This window comes from Lutra lutra, chromosome 7 (genome assembly GCF_902655055.1).
Source record: "Lutra lutra chromosome 7, mLutLut1.2, whole genome shotgun sequence".
In the NCBI taxonomy this organism is placed as follows: domain Eukaryota; kingdom Metazoa; phylum Chordata; class Mammalia; order Carnivora; family Mustelidae; genus Lutra; species Lutra lutra.
Window position 1 is genome coordinate 29,333,846 of NC_062284.1, and position 25,215 is coordinate 29,359,060.

Genomic DNA, 25,215 nt, shown 5'->3' on the forward strand with positions numbered 1-25,215 from the left:
ACAAAAGAATACAAAACACAACTTTTCTCAACGACAAGATTTTTTGTTAGACTTTTGGAATATAAAACCGACAACAAAACTACAAGTTGCATTTATAATAGAATTCAAATTTTATTTGCATATGTTTAATAAAAATATTTATGTGAAGTAAAATCTAAGTTAATAATAAAAGTTCAGTTCCCTAAATTAGTAACTACTGTATTTATAAGTTCTTCTATGCTACTGATGGTGCAATTTGTATATTCTTTGATGCTGTCATTCCACAAGTTACATTTGTATATTAAGAAACAAAGCAGGGATGCCTGGGTGATTCCATGGGTTAAGCCTCTGCCTTTGGCTCAGTTCATGATCCCAGGGTCCTCTTGGTGGGGAGCCTGCTTCTCCTTCTGCCTGCTGCTCCCCTTGCTTGTGTGCTCTCTCTCACTCTCGCTCTCTGACAAATAAATAGATAAAATCTTTAAAAAGCAACAAAGTAAACTTGTTCTTACACTGCATAGAAGAAAAAAGGTTATTAAACCACAGGATTCTCTTCTGGATATCTCATCACTCTTATACTAATTTCCTCACTGATTTTGGAAAACAATAACCTCTTTTAACTTCAGGACAAACAGCTGAATTAAGATCTGTCAGTCTAGCTGAAATATCTAGTTGTAAGGTTTAACATTGTGAATACAGCCAGTCCTTAATAGGTAAATGCTGAAAAATAGTCTGGGGATATTATTGCTAAAAGAATTTTCAAGTCAAGGAAAGAACTGGCATTAGGAAAATACTTTTTTTTCTTGCTTCTCCAATGCCTTAAATCTTCTTTCACACTAACTCCCACAATTACTCCTACTTCATACCCAAATAAAATCTATAAAAACTGTTGCACACCTGGAAGGAAGACAGTTTCTCAGCCTTTGAAATATTCAATTGACTATTACAAAATATTGAAATGGTGTACCATGGCATCTCCCCTTGTAGTAACAAAAGTAACTGAATCTACTTTGAAAATTATGGGAGGGTGAGGGGTTAGATCCTAACTTTAAACAATGAAAATGCTCCTGTCATACAAGAATTTATGAGAAAAATAGTTTTCCTGCTTCTCCACCATCAGTGGAACCAAAGAAGCTCAGGAAGGTAGAGATAGGAGAGTTAGAGGAAAACCTGCGGATTAACCTATAGATCTACTGGAAAGCTAAAATCTTTCATTAATTTTTAAGTGTAATATTTCTATCCTTTATTTATCAGCAAATACATGATATTTCCTATACCCCAAGCATTATTTTGAGCACTTTGTAAATATTATATCATTAGAAACCCTCTGACTTAGGTGCTATCATTATCCCCATTTCACAGATGAGAACCCTAAGGCATAGAGAAATAAAATAACTTTCCCAAGATCACACAGCTAATAAGTGGCAGAGATGAGATTCAGTCCCATGTAGTCTAGGTCTAGAATCTATGTTCTTAATCCATAACGCAATGTTGAATGCTCAAAAAGCAATATGCTCTTGAAAGCCCATTTCTGGCTTATAGTTAAATATTTAACAAAAATCTGATAAACAAATTAAGAGGAAAAATATGGAGACAGCAAAAAGTAGAAAACCAATTATTCTTAGTTCCGACACATCACTGTTAATATATTAGTATACTTCCCATTAGTCTTTTTCTCTTTTTCGCATGGGGCTTCCCCCCCTTAATTATCACGCAGCATACATGATTTTCTAGAAAATGAAAAACTTTAAGATACTAGCATCTCAGCATTTTTAGAGTAATGGTTCAAATTAAGTGAATAGTTATATCGAAACATTTATGTGTTTGCTATCCATACTTCACCTGACAACCTCATAAAGTAGAAATATTCATTTTACAAATGAGGAAAGTGAAGAATAGTCAAAAAACAAACTTAAGGTCAAACATCTGGTATGTAGTTGCACCGGATTCAAATTCAAGCAGTTTGACTCCTGAGCTAGAAGAACTCTACTACTAGAGAGTAGGATTATGGGCCACCTGAAAAACAGTGATCACATTTTTACAGTAGTAGTATTTGTCTGGCTTAGTCTAAAATGAGGATGTTACCATACAGATTTACTTTACTTTGCCCTAATTCTGACTTAGACAACTAAAGTTTTAGTATTCTAACTTTTCTTGACCAAGCTAACTCTTCACATCTTACTTTATGTCTTCATGTCTTCAAGGATCTTAGGTACTTCCTTCACCCAAAATCGTTGTGAGTATTGTTATGTGCTAGGGACCCTGCTAACAAGACAAGTGACAGAGTCTCTTTCCACTCAGCATATGCTCAAGTTTCTCACAACAAATAAATACAACATACCCATATCCATAAGTGGATGACAGCTTTGCCAACCAGTTTGGTGGAATAACTGAGAATGGAATCCTGCAATTCTCTGCCCCCTATCCTATAAAACAGATAAATCCCTTATTTTCCTTATAATTCTTTAAGAGGGACTGAGAAATAATTATTCTATAGGTACTCTTTATCTGTCTCATAGGATACCTGTACTACCTCTTCTCAGCAGGCAATGAAAGCCTATCCATTTTTAGTACAAAGGAGATGAAATTAAAGTATTTTACTAAAACCTCAGTTTACTAGGTTACAAGTTTAAATTACTTTAAAGTTCTATAAATGTATTTTGGGTATGACTTTAATACCAAATGATAAATGGGAATGTCAAAGATCATTTAAGAAGCAGTCAAAAAATAAACATGTTCACAGAAGAAGGGAAGCCCACTGCTGCTTTATTTTACATGGAAACACTTTATCTTAAGCAGTCCTGAGTTGAATCCCACTGATTATGAAAAGATGGCAAAGGTTAAAAAGTAAGTTGCAGCAGAAACCCTCCTAACCAGTTCATTGAGTGGCTTAAATGACAGCCAACGACCATAGGTACAATTACCAACCCAAAACTTTATAATGGCAGAGCACTAAGAGCAGAAGCAACCTAAGAAACCAAGGTCAACACATGGAGGAGCTTCTGCTTGTCAATAATTACTAGTTGTGGGCATGAAGCCCTGGCAAGTTCCCTGACTGACACAGGCTTGTGTTAATGTCGACCTGCAGCTGGCACACTTTCTGTTCCCTTCTTTTATCCATGTCCTCTGACAAGCTTCTCCAGAATGTCGTATCTGTACTATTATCCAGGACTTGCCTTCCACTGCTACTCTTTTTAAGTCTGTAATTTGTCTCATCCTAGATTGTAAGTTTATGGAAGGAAGCAAGGTTAACCCCCAAAACAGCTCAATGTCTTGAAAATAACAAGTGTTTATTAATGATGGATATGGAACCCACCCGGTAACTATACCCCCATCCTTAACATTCTGCAGAACTGCTCGTCCTCATCTCTCTGACTGTTATGTTCCAGGGGTCAGTCCTTGACCCTCTTCTCTATCAACATTCACTCTTCAGGCATCGATCTCATCTATATGGACAACTCGCATGTATCCAACCTGGACCACTCTCCTCTGAACTCCACATTCATTTGTTCAGCTGCTGACTTGATAATCCTATTAGCATATCTATTAGACATCTCAAACACTCAGCCAGTCTGGGATAGAATTCCTGAACTCTTCCCAGAAATCTGCTCTGCCCATAGTCTTCACATCTCCATCCTTCTGATTCTCAAGCCTTAGAATCATCCTTGACCACTCTCTTTTCACATTCTATATCCAATCTATTAGAGCAAAGATAGTTGGATCCAAACACATCCAACTGGAGTCACATAAGTATAAATGCAGGCCTACTTTTATACACAGAAATAAACGCAGGTATGTGTGGATACATAGATTAGTATACATACATATATTTCCTACCTCTCTGTCCACTGAATGTGCCCAGAAGCAGTGACATCAAGTAGCAACAAGCACACCTAGCATCCAGAGCTTGGCCTCAGAATACCATTCTCTGATAAAAGGAGCCACAGCTTCTTGAAAAAATGAGGCTAGGGCTATTGCAGGAAAAATACACAATGAGCCTAAAGCATCTACTAGTACCAGAGAATAGAGACATGTACATGTATACACATAAACAAAAGGTGTATGGCATAGGACAGAGTCAACCTAAAAGAGATCCCAATGACAAAAGTTGGATAATTTGGTCAATAAAATAAATAATGCTAGCACTGAACTATAACCCTAAGATTAAAATAAATATCCATGAACTGGCATTGATATAAATGATTAAGCAGATAGACAGAAAAACAGACATGAAAGAACAAGACTTCCTTACAAAAGAATTCCAATTAATAAATACAGAAAAAATTAGCAACATAAAGAGGTACTTTTAGAACACAAAAGCAATAATTATTATCAGTATGATCTACTGATGAATGCTAAAATTAGTGAGCAGAAACAGGATACTAGCAAAGCCTCAAAGTATCTCCCCCCCACAATATTTACCAATTACTATAGAGGTTTTAATATATGTCAAAATTCATTGATTCTCCTCCTCCGGGAAGTAGGTGTTTAATTCTTCCCCCGCTTGAGCGTAGGCTGGACTTAGCAACCTGCTTCTACTGAAGAGAGTAGGGAAAGGGAAAAATAACTTTCCAGTGGAGAAATTTACCAGAAAACACCTTAACAGAGTGATCACCAGCGATAAGTCATGTTGGTATCATTTATTTCTTATAAGTATCTCCTATAAGAAGGGTGCTTCACTGCTATGGTATTCTTCTCCCCAAAATCCCTGACTCCATTCTAATGAGAAAACATCAGACAAACCCAAACTGAGGAACATCCTACAAAATACCTAACTAGTACTCTTTAAAAGTATCAAGGTCATAAGAGATAAGACCAAGAAGAGATAAAGGAGAAAAAAGAAAAGACCAAGAAGAGATAAAGGAGACCTGAAAACTAAAAGCAATGTAATATCTTAGTATAAATAATGGAATGGAGAAAAGACAGTGTGGAAAAACTGGTAAAATACAAATAAAACCAGGAGTTCCACTTAAGTATTGTACAAATATTAATTTCTTAGCTTGAAAAATGTTATATAAGATGTTAACATAGGGGAAACAGAGTGAAGGATATATGGTAGTGGTTCTTATTAGGAGCAGTTTTGCCCCATAAGGGACATTGGGCAATGTCTGGAAACATTTTTGTTTGTTAGAACTGCAATATGGTACTTGCATCTAGTGGATAAAGGACAGGGATGCTGGATAACATCCTACTGTACAGGGCAAACCCCCACCACAAAGGATTGTCTATTACAAAATGTCAATAATGGGAAGATTAAGAAACATAGTATAAGAAAACTCTCAGTACTATCTGTGCATCTCTTTTGTAAATCTAACAGATCCAATTACTTCTCAATTCCCTGATCCAAGACTATCTCTCAACTGAATTTTTTAGGAGAGTCTCCTAACAGGTCTTCTTGATTTTACTCTGTGCCTCCTTAGACTACTGTCAACTCAATGGCTCAGAGTGAAGTTTTGTTTTTGTTTTTGTTTTTTTATTTTATTTATTTACTTGACAGATCACAAGTAGGCAGAGAAGCAGGCAGAGAGAGGAGGAAGCAGGCTCCGTGTCGAGCAGAGAACCCGATGTGGGGCTTGATCCCAGGACCCTGGGATCACGACCTGAGCTGAAGGCAGAGGCTTTAACCCACTGAGCCACCCAGGCGCCCTAAGAGGAAGTTTTTTAAAGCATAAATCCAATCATGTCACTCCTTTGCTCAAAACCCTGTAATAGTTTCCAGTGCACAAAGTAAACATCCAAGTGCTTACAATGTGGCCTACAGGTTCTAGGAGATCTGGACCCAGTTATCTCTCTGACCTTACTACCTTCTCTGCTGTTCAGTCCACTGCAGGTACTCTGGCCAAGCATGTCTCTGCTTCAGGACCAATGTAAAACGTTGCTTCTACCTTGTATGCCCCTTACTTCTTTTAAGTCTTTGCTCACTTCTCACCAAGTCCTTCCCAGACACCCTCTTTAAAAGTGCACAGACTCTGTGGCATTCCGGTCCCGCTTGCTTGCTTGATTTTTCTCTACAGCACTTATCTATCACCTTCTAATATAACAAGAACTCTCATTTATTTTGTTTAATGTCTGTCTTATTCTCTCTAGAATGTAAGATTCATGAGGGCAAGGATTTTGTGTTTGGTTTGCTACTGCAACCAGCACACCTAGAAACCATTTGTTAAATGAATGACACACCTTTGAAATCCTAAATTAAACATCCCAGTGTCTTTCAAAGACTTCTCATCACTATGACATTTTCTGTCTTATCTCCTTAAGAATATGATTTGGGGGTACCTGGCTGGCTCAGTTGATGGAGCATTTGACACTTGATCTTGAGGTTGTGACTTCAAGCCCTACACTGGGCCTAGAGTTTACTTAAAAAAATGAAAACTCTTGGGCGCCTGGATGGCTCAGTGGATTAAGCCTCTGCCTTCAGCTCAGGTCGTGATCCCAGGGTCCTGGGATCTAGCCCCACATTGGGCACTCTGCTCAGCGGGGAGCCTGCTCCCCCGCCCCCACTGCCTGCCTCTCTGCCTACTTGTGATCTCTCTGTCAAATAAACAAAATTTTTTTAAAAAATGAAAACTCTTTTTAAAAGAAGAATATGATTTGGAGAAAAAAAGAATAAGCTTTGGATCATGGTTTCATCACTTGATAATGTATATCTCTGGACCATTGGTTAACCTCTCTAATCCTGTTTCTTCATCTGATGGAGAATGGCAAAGGAAAAACTATAAGGTTAATAACACTTACGTTGTAGAGTTAGTGTTAGAATTAGAAATAAGGTGGTAAAGTGTCTAGCATGTAGTAGGTACTCCGTAAATAAAAGCTAACATCATTGCTCCCTCCTCACTAGCTCTTCAGCATCACAGTGACACCTATCTAGCCTTTCATGCCCTTCGTTTTCTCCTAACTGAATCATCCTTCCCAGGCTTCGTGTTCCTGACCCAGCCTGGACTCCACAGTTCTTTGATTCAGTCACAATCTTCAATATCTTTTTTCAGTTCTCTGTTGAAAACACTGTATTAGCCCTGAATTAGCTAAGCTTCTGTTGTTCACTATTAACCCCCTAAATGCATTACAATGTAGCTAGCTGCACTAGCAAAGGTTACAAATGACATTTTAATCACCACTCTCAGAAATTTTCTTTAGTCCTTATCTTCTTTGGCCTTTTCATGGCAGGATACAGTGTTGACCACTCCTAGTCCTTGAAATACTCTCTCCTCCCTCAGCTTCTGAGACAAATCTCTCATAGTTTCCTTTTTTCATCTTTGGTCTGTCTGGCACAGATGGTTGACTTCTCTTCACTTGCCCCATACAGTAGCTCCCAACAGAAATGTGAAATCATCCTAAATTTTCAACCTTACTGAACTCCAAAACCTGATTATTTACCCTGTATTGTTGATAATACTCGATCTCTTATACATCCACCCTGCCCCTTTTATCCCTCATCCTTTCTCACCAGGAATGGCTTCTTAACCTGACATGCTTCCAGTTTTGCCCTTCTCTAATCCAGCATTCACTTCACTGTCAACAGGATAGGTCTAAGACACAAACCTGATTCCATCACAGCATTTTTCCTCCACTCAATCCTCACAGCCTTCAGGATAAAGTTAAAGCTCCTTAACTTGGCTGACAAGGCATTCAGTGATTTGGCCTCTTGCCACTTCACTAGTCCCTGTTTGAAAACTGTGCTGTCCACCTGTAGCTTCTGATTACTTGAATGTGACTTGTCTAAATTGAGATGTGCTTTAAATTTAAAATACAGGCTCCGTAGCTCAGGGGTTAGAGCACTGGTCTCGTAAATTTAAAATACATACCAGACTCTGAAGACTTAGTATGAAGAGGAGAATGTCAAATATTTCAATACTTTCAAAATATTGATTATATGTTGAATGATAATATTTTAGCTATATCAGGTTAAATAATCTGCTATTAAAATGAATTTCAGGGGCACCTGGGTGGCTCAGTGGGTTAAGCCTCTGCCTTTGGCTCAGGTCATGATCCCGGGGTCCTGGGATCGGGGAGCCTGCTTCCCCCCTCTCTGTCTCTGCTTGCCTCTCTGCCTACTTGTGACCTCTGTCAAATAAATAAATAAAATCTTTAAAAAATGAATTTCACTTTTTTTAACTGCATCTACTAGAAAATTCACACATGTATATGACATATTTGTGGCTCACATTATATTTTTATAGGACAGAGCTAGTCTAAAATGTTCTTTCCCATATATTGAGGTGACAGGGTTAAGGGAAGGGGGAGGCCAGATGGGTTATGGAGCAAAATAAACTGTTCTTTTATCAAAATAAATAAGTAAAAATAAAACATCCTCTCCCTTTTTCTGCATGTAGTTAAGTCCTACTCTTGAAGATTAGCTCGGGTAACCCACAAGGATGTATTTCAGGACTCCCCCCTCCCCAACTACCTCAAGTCTGAGTCAGCTACTCCCACCAACCCCACCCCAATTCTCAGACAGGTGGTGCTTCTACCCATAGGAATCTACTTACACCTGTGTCATAGATCACAGCACATTGTTAATTATCAGTTATCAACTATCTTCTCCTCCTCAACTGTACACTGCTTGCAAGAAGGAACACCATTCTACATTACACTCAGGGCCTACCAAGCCTACCACTTAAAAGACAATCAAAACATTTGTCAAATAAATATGAACTATCTATTCCTGGCCTGAAAGTTCCTAGAATTTCTAGTTCTACAAGGAAAACAAAACATCAGTGAAAGAAGGTGCCTATAGACTTTCCAAGGAGCTCTAGTAATGAAAGGACTGTGGTGGTGGTGAGGACTCAGAATTCCAGAGAGAACAGCAAGGAGAAAGCAAAGCTCATCACACACACCTGCCTCTTACAGTAAAACAGGGATTTGCAGCAGTGATATGGAACCCTGAACTCACTCTTGGCATGCCAGGGGCCACAGTCTGGTTCCTAAATTACTTAAACAACCCAACCAACAAAAGAGTATGATTTGGCAGGTTTCAACATAAACAGCTAGAGCCCAGCACCTGTTCCACTTAAACAGCACATCATTACAGTTAAAAACAACAACAAATCTCTCTCATGAAGCAAATGCTAATCTCATGATGCTTCACCATGGAGCAATTTAGAAGAGTTATTATATGAAATGTGCCAAAGCATGAATTTATGGCTGATGCTTATTTGGCAAATACGGTTGGCACGGTTAGATGTTGCAAAACATGTATGCAAATAAGCAAATAAAAGTTTTTAAGCTCTCAGACTTAAATATTTACATTACCATAAATGTACAAAGATAAATGTTTATATGAGTACACATATAATGCATTCCAGGAACACATTTTTTAATGTGACTGTCAGAAACAGTTATGAAGTGGCATTATTTCTTTATGGGCCTCAGGGCAGACTCTTAAAAATGAATTCTGACAGAATGTTAATGGGGTACAAACATTAGCAAGGAAGTTTCTCTGTACTATCACTGGGTAAAAGGAATACTCATAATACCATCACAGTTCAAAGCAATCTTATCTTTTCCTTTTGCCAAAATATTTTCTTCCCATCCTGGAACCCAGCCAAACATAAATATCAGCCCCTAAAAGGGAGATAAAGGATAGAAAGGAGGACCACACATCACAAAGCCTCAAAGAAAATAATTTGACATTTTTTTCCCACATAATATGATCAAGTTAGAGTCTCCAAAATAAAGACATGATAAAATATTTCCCCCTCTGACAGCTATGGAAAGATGTTTGTTTTTTCACATAGTTTTTGGGTTGGTCATAGCCAAAACTCACTAGGAATGGTATGAATTCTGCTTCCATTGTTAACTATTAATCTCTGGGCCAAAGCTATAACTCCCATCTTCGAAGCCACAAAAATGTACCATACCTGCCATTATAGCTTACTAAAAGAGTCACGGAAGAGAAGAAATGACAGGCACTTCAGAAAGTAATTAAGGTAGTCAATGAATTGAGCTATCTGGAAAAGCTCAGAGATTACAGGAGAGGCCATCATGAAGCAACTATCCAAGACTTCTCATGTAAAGTTTTACCCCTGTGCATAATTCACGTTTTTCACTTCCACACTATAGAGAGCAATATGGGTTCCCCCACTACACACATTCCTACATTATTTCATTTATCAGGATAAAAAGACGCTGTGGCTGAACGAAAAATCAGTACACAGGCCCCAAAACAGAATCCTGGTGGCAAACACGATTCAGGTGAAAAGCTGTTGACATACATCATCCAATGACCTAAAAATAGCCTTTTATGTAAGTCTCCAAATACTTAATTCAACGCCTAATCTTATCACATTTAACAGAGGCAGAAGAAAAATGTATTAGGTTTTCTATAGCAAAGCCAATAAAGATGAAATCATAGTTTTCTTTTAACTCGTCACTATCCCCTCAACGCCAGCCTTCTAATAACTCCATTCCACAGCTCTCAAATTCCTAAACTTGGATCTTGGGGGGGTGGGGGGGGGAACGGATAGCGAAAAAGTACCATTTAAAGGTGGGAAATCTCCTTCCTGTTGCTCTCAGCAGTCTTTAACACTGTCAAAGGTCGAAAAACGAAATCAAATTCTCAGACGGATGGTGCAGAGACAGTGAGGCGGAGGGATGGGGGTTCAGACTGCTAGTCCTCAACGCGGGAGGTAAGAAAAGTAGCAAGAACGGATGAGTCAAAGGGCAAAGGAGAAACAAACTGACCAACCGAACCACTGAAAATTCCCAAACAACCCAGCAAACCCGCACGTTAGGGGCCTCACAAACCGCAGGGCCAAGGGAGTGGGCAAAGAGCCCCCGGGTTTCGTCCCGGCGCGGCCGGCGAGCCTGCGCCGGATCCGCCCGGGTTTGGATTAGGATGACCGTGTAGACTTAGCAAAGAGAGAGAGAAGCCCTTCCTGCCCCAGTCTCCCCGCATCCAGCTCTTTACAGGCTTCACTTTCCCCAGCAGCCTCCCAGCCGCGCCCGGCGGCGTCCCTCTTCTCCAGGTCCCAACTTTCCCTCCTCTGGGGGGCGCCGAGCTACCGGGGCCGCCGCCGCCAGCGCGGTAGGGGGCGGGGGCGGCGGCGGCGAGCCCCGGGGGCGATGGGGCTCGGGGGTGGCCGCAGAGCCCGCGCCAGGCGGGACACACCGGCCGCCTGGGCCCCCGCGGCGGTGCCACTCGACCCCGAGCCGCCCCGCCCGGATTCCCCGGGGTCAGCGCCCTCACCCCAGGACGACCGTGGTCCCATAAATCGGCGCCGGAGGAGAAGGGAACCAAGGGGACGCGGGGAGCCCTGCCCCCGTTACCTGAAAGGCGCACATGCCGCTGTGGTGACCACCATCGCCGGCCGTCCCGTCCCCTTCCTGGTGACCGCGGCCGCTTCCACCGAGCAACTGACACTAACAAGTAACTAACTACTCGCCGCCGCCGAGTCTGCCGCGCGCTCCCGGCCGCCCGCCGCCCGCCCAGCCCACCAGCCTGCCAGCCTCCTCCCAGCCCAGCGCGCCACCCCTCCGCGCGCACACTCGCCGCCGCGCTCCCTAGGGGAGAGCACGCGCGCGCGCACGAGCCCTCGGCCGTCGGCCCCTCTCACCAGCCTCACTTCGGCCCCGCGGGAGGAGTCACCGTGACGCCCCTCCTCTCGAGTTCCTACCTCCAGAGGATGAGCCTATGAGGACACCTGACTGGTGACGGGGGCGTGGCCAAAGGAAGAGGGCAGGACGAGCAGGACCTTGGGCCAAAGTGAAGGGAAGTTTTGGTTCCATTAAGTTCCAGAGGAAAAGGGCAACAAAGTATTGACCCTTTTGGTGCCGAAGTCCCCTGGTCAGCCTGCCCTCGAATACAAAACATGTGTTTCCAAGGATTCCAGTATATAGCAATTACCGATTCCTTTCTGCAGGCCTTAGCAATTTAAAAAACTACATCTCCCAGAAACCTCCGCGAAAGTAAAGATTTACCTTGCGTAATCACGTAGTCCTTCGCCGCATTTGAACAAAATAATCCCTTCGTTTTTCTGAAGGTGTGGGGAATAATAATCCATTTTTCTCCCCACCAGAACAATTTTAAATGTTACTGCGCTAAGAAAAGTTACCTATGGGAAGATGGTTAAGTGACTAGGTAAAGGGAAAGAAAATATGTCAAAATAAAGTGCTGCGGATGAATTTTTTTCCATGCTGTGAGGCGACGGAGTGAGAAGAGTGAAGGCGATTGAGAGGGGCTCAGGGAATTGTCCTCTGTGCAAGGGACTTTCTATAGGCCTCAGACCCCTGCCTGCCCCTATCGTCAGCAGGTCAGTAAGCACGGCGAGCTTCGGGGTGGCCACAGTGGAGGTGCCCTTCACCCCCTTGAGGATCATCTCTCTTTTGCTGTTGTTACTGGTTTGTCTTGGTTTGAGGCCGACTGAATGGGGGCGCTTCACTTCCGGTTGGGGGAAGGGAGGAAGGCCGTCCAAGGGGAGGGGGAAGACAGAACTCATTTCCTGTGGGGGTAGGGTGATGGTTTGGGGGTGTCCGACCCACTTTCATTGCCGGCGAAGGCTTGAAAAGGTGTTACTTGGTGCCATTTGCATAGACGGTCTCTTAAAGTTTTAGGATTGTGTTTTATGTGAAAAGCTAGGTTATTCCACAAAGTTGTGCTAATCCCCAGCCTCCAGTCAGAATTTTTGAGTTTTATTTCCAAGTGTAAGATGGAAAATTTCCTCCCCCCGGTTGTTTAATGCGTTCATCACAGTATTCGAAGACCCTCGTTAAAACTACTCCGCTCTACAAGACGTACTTTATTGTGTAATTAATGGATTCTCTACCTCTGCTCCCCTACTCAAGTCCAACCTTGATTGAGTGAGGTATAGTGGTGTGTTCTGTCTTGGCATGCCACCGGAACTCTGTAGGTGCTCTTTTAAGGAGGTGGTTTCTTCTAGGACTCAGTGTTTTTTGTTTTTTTGTTTGTTTGTTTGTTTTTAAAGATTTTATTTATTTATTTGACAGAGAGAGATCACAAGCAGGCAGAGAGGTAGGCAGAGAGAGAGGAGGAAGCAGGCTCCCTGCTGAGCAGAGAGCCCGATGCGACCCTGAGATCATGACCTGAGCCGAAGGCAGCGGCTTAACCCACTGAGCCACCCAGGCGCCCCAGGACTCAGTGTTTTGAGGCATTTTCACCTTATGAGAGTGGAGGTCGTACTGAAGTACTAAAATACTTGGTATTACCTTAACTGGTACGATTAGGGTCTTAAATTCTTAGACCTGTTGATTTGAGGCTACAGCTTTTGCCCTGTACCTGAAAAAAACTTCCCCTAACCTTAAAAATTCTTACAGGTAACTTTCATGTAGCACTTGTGAGAGTTGTGCGCTGGTATATTTTTCCCCTTTGTAATTTAATTTCAGCACCGATTAAAAACATGGTGCAAGTGTCATGATACTAAGCTAGATTTTAAGCATGCAGGACATTTGGCTCACAGAGGACAAAAGGTGAATAAAACAGAAATTTTTATTTTTCCTATGTTCTCAATGCTTTAAGAAACGATATGTAAAGTAATAAATACTCAACAATTTAGATTTCTTGGCTTCTCTTTTCAAGTATCACTGTGTGTGTGGGTGTGGGGTGTGTGTACTGAAGGAATCAATCTGGAGCCTATGAAATCTCAACTTTAGTGATTTTAGAATACCAAGTGAACTGTAATGTCTTTAAAGGATTTTTAAAAGAATAAGTCCTTTTTTTTTCCTTTGGGTTTTGTTACCTACTCTGTCCTCAGAATTTGCAGTTGTTTTCATTCTAGTTCTTTTATTTATTTATTTTTTAAAGATTTTATTTGTTTGACAGAGAGAGATTACAAGTAGGCAGAGAGGCAGACAGAGAATCAGGCAGAGAGAGAGGAGGAAGCAGGCTCCCTGCTGATCAGAGAGCCCGATGCTGTACTCTATCCCAGGACACTGAGATCATGACCTGACCTAAGGCAGAGGCTTAACCCACTGAACCACCCAGGTGCCCTAATTCTAGTTCTTTTAAAAAGTTATTTCACTTAGAGTTTATTACAAAATGTTTTAAACCAAATATTACAATAAGGAAAAAATATGTGTTTTAACCTTCTGTAACATTAAAAAAAAAAAAAAAAAACTAAGACCCTAAAATCAGTGAGTTATCTTTTGAAAGACTACAAAATTTCTGCAATAACTGAAAAAGCAAGACCTGATAATGTCTATGTTATAATTAATTGAAGGTTAAGGACATGTAGACTGCTGCAAGCAAGTATTAATTAATTGATTAGAAAGAAAATGCTCACTGTCTTTCATATTAATATAATACAGAAGAAAATATGATATGATCACCCTGACAAATTATAGTATTAGGAATTATTGAAATAAGCAAATATTGTGGAACTAAATGAAAAAGATAGAGAAAATTTAGTTAAAATATTGATTGAGATACATAGTACTGCCTTTAGGAAACAGGAGATCAAAGGAGTTTTTTTCTATTGGGTCTTTATGATATTCCGTGGAAGAATTGCAGTATAACAGAAATAAGAAAAATTTGTGCAGGGGCGCCTGGGTGGCTCAGTTGGTTAAGCGACTGCCTTCGGCTCAGGTCATGATCCTGGAGTCCCGGGATCGAGTCCCGCATCAGGCTCCCAGCTCCACGGGGAGTCTGCTTCTCCCTCTGACCTTCTCCTCGCTCATGCTCTCTCTCACTGTCTCTCTCTCTCTCAAATAAATAAATAAAATGTTTAAAAAAAAAAAAAAGAAAAATTTGTGCAGCTGAAAGACTTGAGCAGCTTGAAGAACTGTCTGTTCTGAAGAAAGTAATATATACAGCACATATCTGAAAGAAGACGTTTTGTGATAAGTGGTAGTTATTCTTTGGTTCCATCAAAGAAGAAATATTAGAAAAGCTTGTGAAAAACAGAGGGGAAAGTCTATGGAACCTGCTTTTATTCTCCTTAAATCTTTAAGTGTCTCTTTAGGAAGGATTGCTATATTCCAAAGACTTTTTTTTTTCCTTCTGTGCTCTTTGTTGCAGCTTTTTTGGTATGTTTTAATAGAAACATAGTATCAAAATTAGAAAAATAAAGACTTATGGAAGTGTACTCTGCTACTTCTTTGAGTTAATGATTTTGACATTTTTCATTCCATTGCTTGCAATCTATAAGAAAGAAATTGTTGGTACTTTTAGGGTACTCAGATTAGATAGCCATTTTCTTTTCCAAAAACAGCCCCTGGATATATTGCTCACAGAAGTTTAAAACATTAAAATAATAGGTCAAAACTCTGGATTCCATTTCATTGAATCTGATTATCCACAGAGTCCTAGGTGTTGTATAAAGTGCAAAAGTGTCTTTTAATTTCTCTTGTCCACCTTTCATTGTAAAATCATGCTAATGTTTTACAACTATTGCTTTTTTTGTATGTTTGTTTTGTTAGTTTGTTTTTTACCCTGGGGTTGAGTGTTAAAGAGAGTACCCTAACAACTTCATTTTTAAGCTTACTACTCTGCTATCTTTATCTCTATTTCTTTTTTTTTTTCTTTTAATATTTTATTTATTTATTTGACACAGAGAGATCACAAGTAGGCAGAGAGGCAGGCAGAGAGAGAGGCGGAAGAGGCTCCCTGCCAAGCAGAGAGCCCAATGCAGGACTCCATCCCAGGACCCTGAGATCATGACCTGAGCCAAAAGCAGAGGCTTAGCCCACTGAGCCACCCAGGTGCCCCATCTCTATTTTAAGAGTATTCTAATGAGAAACCCCTTACATGACTTTACATTATGTCAGCAGAAGTTTATTGAATGCTTACTGTGAGATGGACTCTGTTCTAGGGATTTGTGATGTATCAGTGAGTACAGACAAATAACGCTTTTCTCATGGAATTTACTCTCTTAGTCTCCATATGAAAAGTAGACTCTTGCTCCCTTGGTATGCCGAAATAAGATCTATCATATAATCATTGTTCATATGGGATTGAGTAGCAGCCCTAAACTTCATCTCTCTTTATCTTGATCTCTAAACCATTCTAAAACCAGTTTTGAATATTTCAGCCTGATTTTTCTCTAGGCCATTAAATCCCCTCTTGTCAAATATTTAGTCCTTTTCATCGATGCATGCATCATAAACTTACCATTCTGGCCTCCTTTATATAGTAAAAACAAATAAAAGTGAACAGTAGAGAAAATAGAGGACCGGTGAGGCCTGGTTTCAAAACTGATGTCCACCTTTTACTAGCTGAGCTTACTATCTTGGTTACCTTGAGCAATTTATTTAACCTCTCTGAGCTTCAGTTGCCATAAACCTAAATAGGGTTGTTTGGTCCATCGAAAATATTCTGAGTAAATCACCTGGCACAATGCCTGGTGGTAGGAGCTTAATGAATGCAATTATTTTATTCCCAGTCTTGTTTCTGCTCTTTTGGCCATTAAGATTTGCCTACAAGTGTGTTTTAAGCCTTAGATGTCCCCAAAAGTATGTAGATGCAGTGCCAGGATTATTGAAATTATATCTTCTCCCATTAACGTGCTTGGCTATTAAGATTTTATTTTTTATCCCTTGTTGGAAGGAGAGAGCTCTAATATCCATGACCACTTTAGAAAATATATATAATAGAAAAGTTTCAAGAAAAGATTAAGGAGTACACCAAAGTAATTTGAATTGTTATAGAAAGACTTTCAAATGCTTCTTCTAAACCTATTGAAATACTAAGCCTAACGTTCAAGAGCCTTCACTCATTACCCATCTACACATTCCTAACTGGACTGGTCTCTGAAAAAAATTCTGTACTATACCCAGCCTTTCGATCTTTGTTCTTGCTATCCTCTGCCTTAAAAACGTTCTCTTTTCCTAGGACTCCCTATCTATCAAAATGCCATCATCTTGGAGGCCCTACCACCTTCAACTTCAGGATGTATTTTTTGATCCTTCAGGATCAAAAAGGATCCTTCTCACTCCACTCTTTCAAGCATATATGCTCTGACCATTGACTCTTCAGAGCCTTTTGTACTTGCCTTATGGCATTTAGCATCCAGAGTTGCTGGGGCTGTTTGCTTTTTATTGTTGTTATTTCTGTATGTAGAGCTTATGTACCGCCATAAAAGGCTGCAGACCATATCTTATTCCCGTGTCTGCTGAAATACCTGAAACAATGCTATTCATGAGTATTCAGTGGATTGGGGGTATGATGGTACTTATTAACTTTTGTGCACTGTTTGTACCCAACATTAAGCACAGTGACCAGTGTACAACTCAAATGTCTGCCAAATGAAGGAATGAATGAGTCCTCATTTTCACATTTGTGAGCATCTCAGGGTGTCATTGTATCAGTAAGCATATATTTAAAAAGTACTGTATGATCAAAACTGTGAGAGTTGATCCCTGTCCTCAATTTAATTGGAAAGAAGTAAGTTGCAGTTAACGTGTAGACTCAGAAGACTTCAGGTGTTGGAGTGAAGGTGGGATGGAGAGGTTAGTATAGAGTTGTTTGCATTGTGAAAGATAACCCAAGCTATCTGAACTCAGAAAAAATAGATTTGGATATCAAGAGGTACTTACTTGCATTTCCACTCATAGTTTGCATACCCAAGAGATTGAAAATACAGGGATGCTTGGGTAGGTGGTTAAGCATCTGCGTTCTGCTCAGATCATGATCCCAGGGTCCTGGGATCGAGCCCCACATTGGGCTCCCCACTCAGCGAGGAGCCTGCTTCTCCCTCTGCCTCCTGCTTCCCCTACTTGTACTCTCTTTCCATCAAATAAATAAACTTAAATATATATTTTTTCACACAAAAACTCTTATGCAGGTGTTCATAACAGCATTGCTTATAAGTAAAAAAATAGAAACAAATTCAAATGTTCATCAGTTGATGAATGAATAAACAAAGTGTAGTATAGCCATGCAAAGAAATATTATTCATCAATAAAAAAGAATGAAGTAGTGATACATACTATAGTATGGATGAACCTCAAAAATATTACACTCAAATGAAAGAAGCCAGACACAGAAAGCCACATTATGTATGATTCCATTTATATGAGATGTCCATAGAGATGGAAAGTATATTAGAGGTTGCCAGAGATGGGAGATGGGGAGTGACTGCTAATCTTCTGGGGGTAACAAAAATGTTCTGGAATTAGATAATGGTGATGGTTGTACAATCTTGATGCTAAAATACCTTGTATACTAACATACTAAAAAACACTGAAATTGTACGCTAAAGAAGTACGTGAATTATATCTTTAAAAAAGGAGATACTTAGACTTGAAGAATTTGTATTTTGGATGGAACTAGAAGAAAGCAAGAGTATGGAAGCAAGGAGGTAGTAATAGAGGGAACTATAAGTGGCTAGGTACAAGACTAGAGATATGGGGAGGATCAGGTGAGGATGGGTATGAAGGTTTCTGGCTATCTTTTGTCTTAACGAAGCAGGCAGTAAGCAGTTGGTTAGACTAGAAAGGTGTTGAGAAAGGCATCCTAGGATTTTGAAGGAAACGTCAGACTTTTGATTTGGTCAAGGATGCGGTGTAACTTGATTTGCTTGTGAAGGTAAACTGAATTTAGAGGGTGAAAGTATCAAAAGGTAAGGGGGTCTGATAGCAATCAACAATGAAGTTAATGAAGAAGGTTGGAGAACAAAGACTAGATAAAGACACAAGAATTTGATCCTAAAACTATCCTGCAATGATGAAAATAGAAAAATTTTTAAATGAGAAGGAACGAAGGGCAGTCATCTGAAGAGGTCAGTGCAAATAAAGGTATTCATTTGAAGAAATATGTGAGTACCTTTTGTTTGCCAGCTATTATCCTTATTTGAATTAATGTCTTAGGGTAAAGTTTTATGAGTGGGATTATTGGTTCTAAGAGTATGAACATTTTATAGTTCTCAATATAATACTATATTATTTCTCTGAAAGGTTGTACTAATTTTTGATGCAACCAGCAATGTAAGTGTATTGTTTTCCCCATAATTTCACCAGCAAGTTTTTGGCTAATCGAATAGATTTAAAATTGTTCTTCATTTAGGCTGCTGCTGTTAATATACCATTTTCTATACCTTGGAATTGGCATCAATTGGAGCATGAAAGATTCAAAGCCTTTATATTTGCTCCCCCATCTAGAATGGATTCTTTAAAAGATAATGGATTTTTTAGGACCCTAGCAATCAAACCAGCCTCCAATTTGAATCAGCTTAAAAACTACTTTATTCAATGGCACTCTCCTTATTTTCTAAATGATACTCACATTCAAACCCAGTTAGCTGTAATTCCAAATACTATTTGACTAACTTAATTCTAAAATTAGGTGTTGTCGGTATTCACTAACTTCATTTTACATATGAAAAAATTGAGACTTAGAGAGCTTAAGGTCACTTGCCCAAAATCTCTTAACCACTAAGTGATAGAGACAGGATTCAAATGCCTCTTAGGCAAGTTATCATTCTCATACTCTATGATCCTTCAGTATCACTACTAAAATTTTCTAGGGGCTTACATTTTTTTCCTTGGGGAGGCTACAGTGCAAAGACAAAGAGAAGAAGGTCTCTCTTTTTGCCCACATTTTCAGTGCTCTTTCTGTTTCTCCCTAATGTGCAGTTACATACTGTCCCAAAATTTACAGTGGGAGCAAAGGAGAAAGAGAGAAAAAGGAAAGCGGTGGTAGAAAAGCAACTGCCTTTGAGTATATACATTGAGATTCATCTGATGGTAGGAACAGACAAATGGCCCTAAGATTGTCCCACAAAGTAGCTTTTAAAATAATAACTTCAGGGACGCCTGGGTGGCTCAGTTGGTTAAGCAGCTGCCTTCGGCTCAGGTCATGATCCCGGTGTCCTGGGATCAAGTCCCGCATCGGGCTCCTTGCTCAGCAGGAGCCTGCTTCTCCCTCTGCCTCTGCCTGCCATTCTGTCTGCCTGTGCTCGCTCTCTCTCCCTCTCTCTCTGACCAAAAAAAAAAAAAATAATAACTTCAAATCTCTCCTGGTAACAAGGTTAATAAGAGATTCAAATAAAAAAAGATATTCAAATCATGGTGGGCATTAACAAAAGAAGAGATGCTTTCACTTTCATTCAAGTATAGTATGCTCACTAAGCATATTTAAGATTAGGAATATTAAACAAGAGATGCCATGTTCCAATACTGGTTTTTAGTCATATAAAATATAATCCCAATATATAGGTAAGGCAGTTAAGGCCCAAAATTAGGCACCAAGCAGATGACACTGGGGATGCTAGAACGTAGGCCTCCTTCCCAGTACATTTTACTAAATTAACTGAACTAAAAGAAAACAATAATGTATGGTTATTTTGTAATTTATATGTATAAATTTTTACAATTTAATATGTTATATGAGAGATCATTTCTCTATGTATCTTAACAAACAACAATAATAGAGATCCACACACCAGATTACTAAATGTTAGAATGTTAGGTTAGAATAAGTGATACTGAAGATTAAGTTAAATAATCTATCTGTAAATTATACCTAAGTAATATTTCTCTGTATCCAACATTGCATTGATGAGGGTGGGAAAAACACATCTTTCGAAAACTTACCATAGAAACATTATTCATAAAAGATTATAATATACATGTATATGTATTTGTATTGAAGCTTTTGAATTTTCAACACAGCCCAGTTCTCTTTCCATTCCTACTCCTTCAAGTGCAGCTAAATGCCCCTCCTTTGCAAGAATTAGTATCCAGATACTCGACTTTTTTCTTTCTTAGCCTCAGAATGTCTCTCTTTCTCCTCTTTCCCATCTCCACATTTCTTTCATTCCTGTACTCCATAGCTTTAATTCCTATTCTTCTGACACAAACCTTTCATTTTTGTTGCTGATGGTATCACAAGTACTACAACTCTTTGGGGGAACAACATAACAATATACCTGTTATATCAGCAATAATAAAGTACTCACAGTCTTGAGCCAGTAATTGACTGATAGGATTTTATTCTGAGAAAATACTTCAAATGAAGAAAGTAGTTAAAAGCACAAAGTGTTAATAGTACTGATATCTATACTGTCTAAAAAAATGGAAACCTTCTAAATATCCAACAATAAAGTAATGGTTAAGCAAATTATGACCTCCCCATTCAGTAGGCTATTAGACATTTTTCATAAAAATTTCTTTTAAAATACATAGATGTTTTAAGAATGTTTTTTCAAAAATGAAAAGGAAAAAATAAATAGGAGAGGAAAACTGATGTGATTAGTGTATATTTCTGAAGCATTTGTATTTCCTGTATAATAACTGACATTTATTGAGCATTTGACTGGTATCAGACATGATACAAAAGCAGTATTATTAGAAGTAGTGTTGAGTAGTTAGTAGGGAAAGTACTCTGGAGTCAAATCTTGGCTCCATCACCTACTACTATGTGACCTTGGAAAGGAAATGGGAGAGAATAACCATATCTCCATTAATTATTAAATCCACATAAAGTGCCTGTCACATAGCAAGCCCTCATTAAGTGTTTTTGTTACTAGATGTTTTACAAACGTCTTTCTTTTAATCTTCACATCCTTATAACTTTATAAGATAGTATTCATTTTACATAAAAGAAAGTTGAAACTCAGAATGTTTAAAAATGTTGGTTAAGTAATTTGCCAAAGTCACACAGCTAATAAGCAGTAGAATTTTGACTGAGAATCTTGCTATGACTTCCACTTCGGGCTGTGAAGGACTGGGTTGCTGCAGACTAATGCTTTTGCTGCGAACAACACGAAAAGGCAGATATCATACCAAAAAAAGAAAAGGAAAGAATGGTGGCATCAGAGACCTACTGGGGTAGTCAAGACTTAAGAAACCAAAATTATGGAGTCCAGGCAACTTCAAAAAAGTAGGCTTATTCTCTATCCTTCTCTTTTCCCTTCTAGAAATTTGCTTAATTCATGGTACAAGAGAAGAAATTATGAAATCTAACAGGATTTCTGCTAGAAGCAGAGGAGCCAGTTTAGGGCTGGTACACAAAAATTGGAATTTAGAGATCCCCAGGTGGCCAGGACCGAGGAGCCAAAATCCTCGGAGAAGAGGTTAGGCGCCAAGAAACGATTTTTTAAATTTATTTTTCCCTTAGGGTATTTGCTACACAGAGTCAAAGGCTAAGAAGCTAAACAGAAAACCCCTGAAAAACAGAGTGAAATTTTTGTCTCTCTCATGATGTTAAGAAGCAAAAGTTAAAATTTTGGTCCCTCCAAGGAGGAAGGACCTATAAACATCCCAGACTGTCAAATAGGATTCCCTTTTAAAGGACTTTAAAGTGGAGGCAAACTACAGTTAGAAACAGCGCCTTCTGAAAATCGACACCTAACCTCAAATCAGCTCAGTTTCTGATTAAAATAAGATGATCTGGGGGCACGTGGGTGGCTCAGTTGGTTAAGCATCTGCCTTCGGCTCAGGTCATGGTCCTAAGATCTTGTGCCACATCGGGCTCCCTGCTCAGTGGGAAGCCTGCTTCTACCTCTCCCTCTGCCTGCTGTTTCCCCTGCTTGTGTTCTCTCTCTCTCGCTCTCTCTCTTCCTGTCAAATAAATAAAATATTTAAAAATAAATAAATAAGATGACCTGTCCTGTTGCTGCATTCAAGAGGAGAGGGTGATTTCTCTGTGAAGGAAGTAATATCATCAAAATCTTCTACAATTTTTCATCTACCTTGTTAGCAAAAATTACCAGGGAGATGAAAATAATAGGACTGAGAGAAAATGCAGACAATAGGAACAGATGAAGTAATACAGATATTGGAGTTCTCAGACACAGACAGTGACTAATATGTTTAAAGAAATATATGCTAAAATGGAAAATGTCACTAGAGAATTAGAATTTATTTTTAAAAATGATTTGGAAGTTCTAGAAACCAAAAAATATAATGACTGAAACAAAAACCTTTAATAGGATTTAACAAAACTGAAGAGGTGAATTGGAAGATAGAGCCTTAGAAAAATATCAGACTAATGGGTGTCTGGGTGGCTCAGTGGGTTAAGCCTCTGCCTTCGGCTCAGGTCATGATCTCAGGGTCCTGGGACCAAGCCCCGCATCCGGCTCTCTGCTCAGCAGGGAGCCTGCTTCCTCCTCTCTCTCTGTCCATAAATAAATAAAATCTTTTTAAAAAAGAAAGAAAATATCAGACTGAAGCATGAAAAGAAAAAGTATGAAAATATAATAAAAAGTATAAGAGAATGTGGAAGGCTTAATAATGGCCCCTGAAAGATGTCCATATCCTAATCCCAGAGCCTATGCATATGTTACCCTACATAGCAAAAAAGAACTTTGCAGATATGACTAAATTAGGAATCTTGAGTAAGATTATCCTGGATTATGCAGATGTGTCCTGTGTAATCAGAAGGGTCTTAAGTGAGAGGCAAAAGGATCAGATATACAGAAGATACACAGAAACAGGTCAGAGAAAAGAGAAGATGCTGCATTCTTGGCTTTGAAGATAGAGAAAGGGGCCACAAACCAGGGAATGGAGGCGGCACCTAGAAGCTGGAAAAAGCAAGGAAATGGATTATCCCCTAGAGCCTCCAGATGAATCCAGCCCTTTGGAACAATTTTTAGACTTCTAATATCCAGACTATAAGAAAATAAATTTGTATAACTCTAAGCCAATAGTTTTATGGTAGTTTGTTGTGGCAGCAATATGAGAATATTCAGAAATATGATGAAAAAGTCTAATACACTTGTTATTGGAGTCCCAGAAAAGGAGAGAGAAAATTAGGAGAAGTTATGTTTGAAAAGATAATGTGTGTCTACGGCCATACCACCCTGAACACGCCCAATCTCGTCTGAAAAGATAATGTGTTATGACTAATTGTTAAATTAACCTTTGGTAAGTAGAGCTCTGGCGTGTCAAGTGGTGAAGCACAGGTCAACAAAAGATCATAAGGGACTTGAAATAGAAAAATTTAGTTCTCACAGGTCATAGAGGAAGTGCATGGTAAGCCTTGAGGAACCACACAGGAAGATCAAGGCAGGGGTACTGATACAGAGAGTGACAGGCCTGGGGCATATGCCTTTATGAGGTTCCATGGCTGAAGCGCTTTGAAGTTCCCAGGCTAAGGCTTGACTGGTCATTTGAAACCAAAAGAACAGAATTTGGTGAGCTCCAAGGGGATCTTACCTGGGGAACACACAAAGGGGAGGCCCTGGGCAATAGGGGAGACTGTTATCATAAGGGCTGTTGGGTAAATCACATCAGGAACTTAAATTTATGTATGACTCTGCAGGCTGTTGGCTAAGGCATGTGCTTTCCTGAGGGGCAAATGTCAGTTTCATGCCCTCCAACCCCCCGGGCTGCTTGGCCAAACAAAATGGACATCAGTGCAGCAATACCATGAAGTACCTTGGCTAAACTTTTGACTGAGAATTTTCCAAAACTGAAGAAAGACATCAACCCATGGATTTCAAAAGTACAATAAACCCCAAGCAGAATAAATGCAGGGCAGGGGGAAAAAAAGAATAAATGCAAGGAGGAGTACCAAACTTGGGCACTTTGTAGTAAAACTGCTGAAAGTAGCCAGAGAATTAAGACCCTTCATATTGAAAGGAACAGTGATAAGACACATCTGACTTCTCAACAGAAATAATGGAGGTCAAAAGAATAATTGAATGCAATCTTTAAAGTGCTTAAAGAAAATAACTGTCAATCTAAAATTCTATACCCAATGAAAATGTTGTTCTGAGTACATGAGACATAAAGAGATTACCAGAAAAATTAACGAAAACAACTTATTATGTGCAGACCCTCACTAAAAAAACAAAAAACAAACAAAAAAACCCCCAAAACCATGAAGGTAATTTTTTAAGCCGAATAAAAATGATCCTAGATGGAACTTGAAAGTTCAGGAAAAATAAAGAGCAACAGAAAGGATAAACATATGGATACAGCTACCTTAACAATAACTTTATAAAAACAATAATAATAATGTCTACTAGGATTTTAAATATATATAAAGTTAAAATTATGATAATTGTAACACAAAAGGTAGGATCAGTGTAAATGGAAAATAATAAGGTCCTGGCATTGTCTGGGAAGCAGTAGAATTCCTAATGTTTTATTAGTCGGTGATTCATATTGTAATCTCCTGTATAACCAATAAAAGAACGGTAAGTGAATGTACAGCTAAGAGAAAAACAGAATGAAAAATTACCAGATTAATCCAAAAGAAGGAAAGAAATGGTCATATATAACAGATGAGACAAAAATAACAACATAATAGGTAGAAACCAAATTTTATTTAAAAACCAGTGAAAACAGTAAATTGATTTGTTTTTAATCAAACTACATACTGTTTATGAGGGATAAACCATTAAT

At 39.2% G+C, this 25,215-nt stretch overlaps 2 protein-coding genes across 14 annotated transcripts in view; one reads left to right on the forward strand and one right to left on the reverse strand.

Annotated features, from left to right (window-relative positions):
* PEAK1 (pseudopodium enriched atypical kinase 1) overlaps positions 1–11,452 on the reverse strand; it is a 306,788-nt gene extending 295,336 nt beyond the window's left edge. For 9 of the 11 annotated variants that reach the window (XR_007128693.1, XM_047737418.1, XM_047737408.1 and 6 more), the window contains exon 1: positions 11,242–11,451. The gene's annotated coding sequence lies outside the window, so the exon portion shown is untranslated. Of the gene's footprint in view, positions 1–11,241 lie in introns of all 11 variants that reach the window. The other 2 variants (XM_047737419.1, XM_047737416.1) reach the window with 1 other exon arrangement.
* Positions 11,453–11,914: 462 nt separating this feature from the next.
* The window catches only part of HMG20A (high mobility group 20A), a 79,135-nt gene continuing 65,834 nt past the window's right edge, over positions 11,915–25,215 (forward strand). For 2 of the 3 annotated variants that reach the window (XM_047737422.1, XM_047737424.1), the window contains exon 1: positions 11,915–12,224. The gene's annotated coding sequence lies outside the window, so the exon portion shown is untranslated. The remainder of the gene's footprint in view (positions 12,225–25,215) is intronic. The other variant, XM_047737421.1, reaches the window with a different exon arrangement.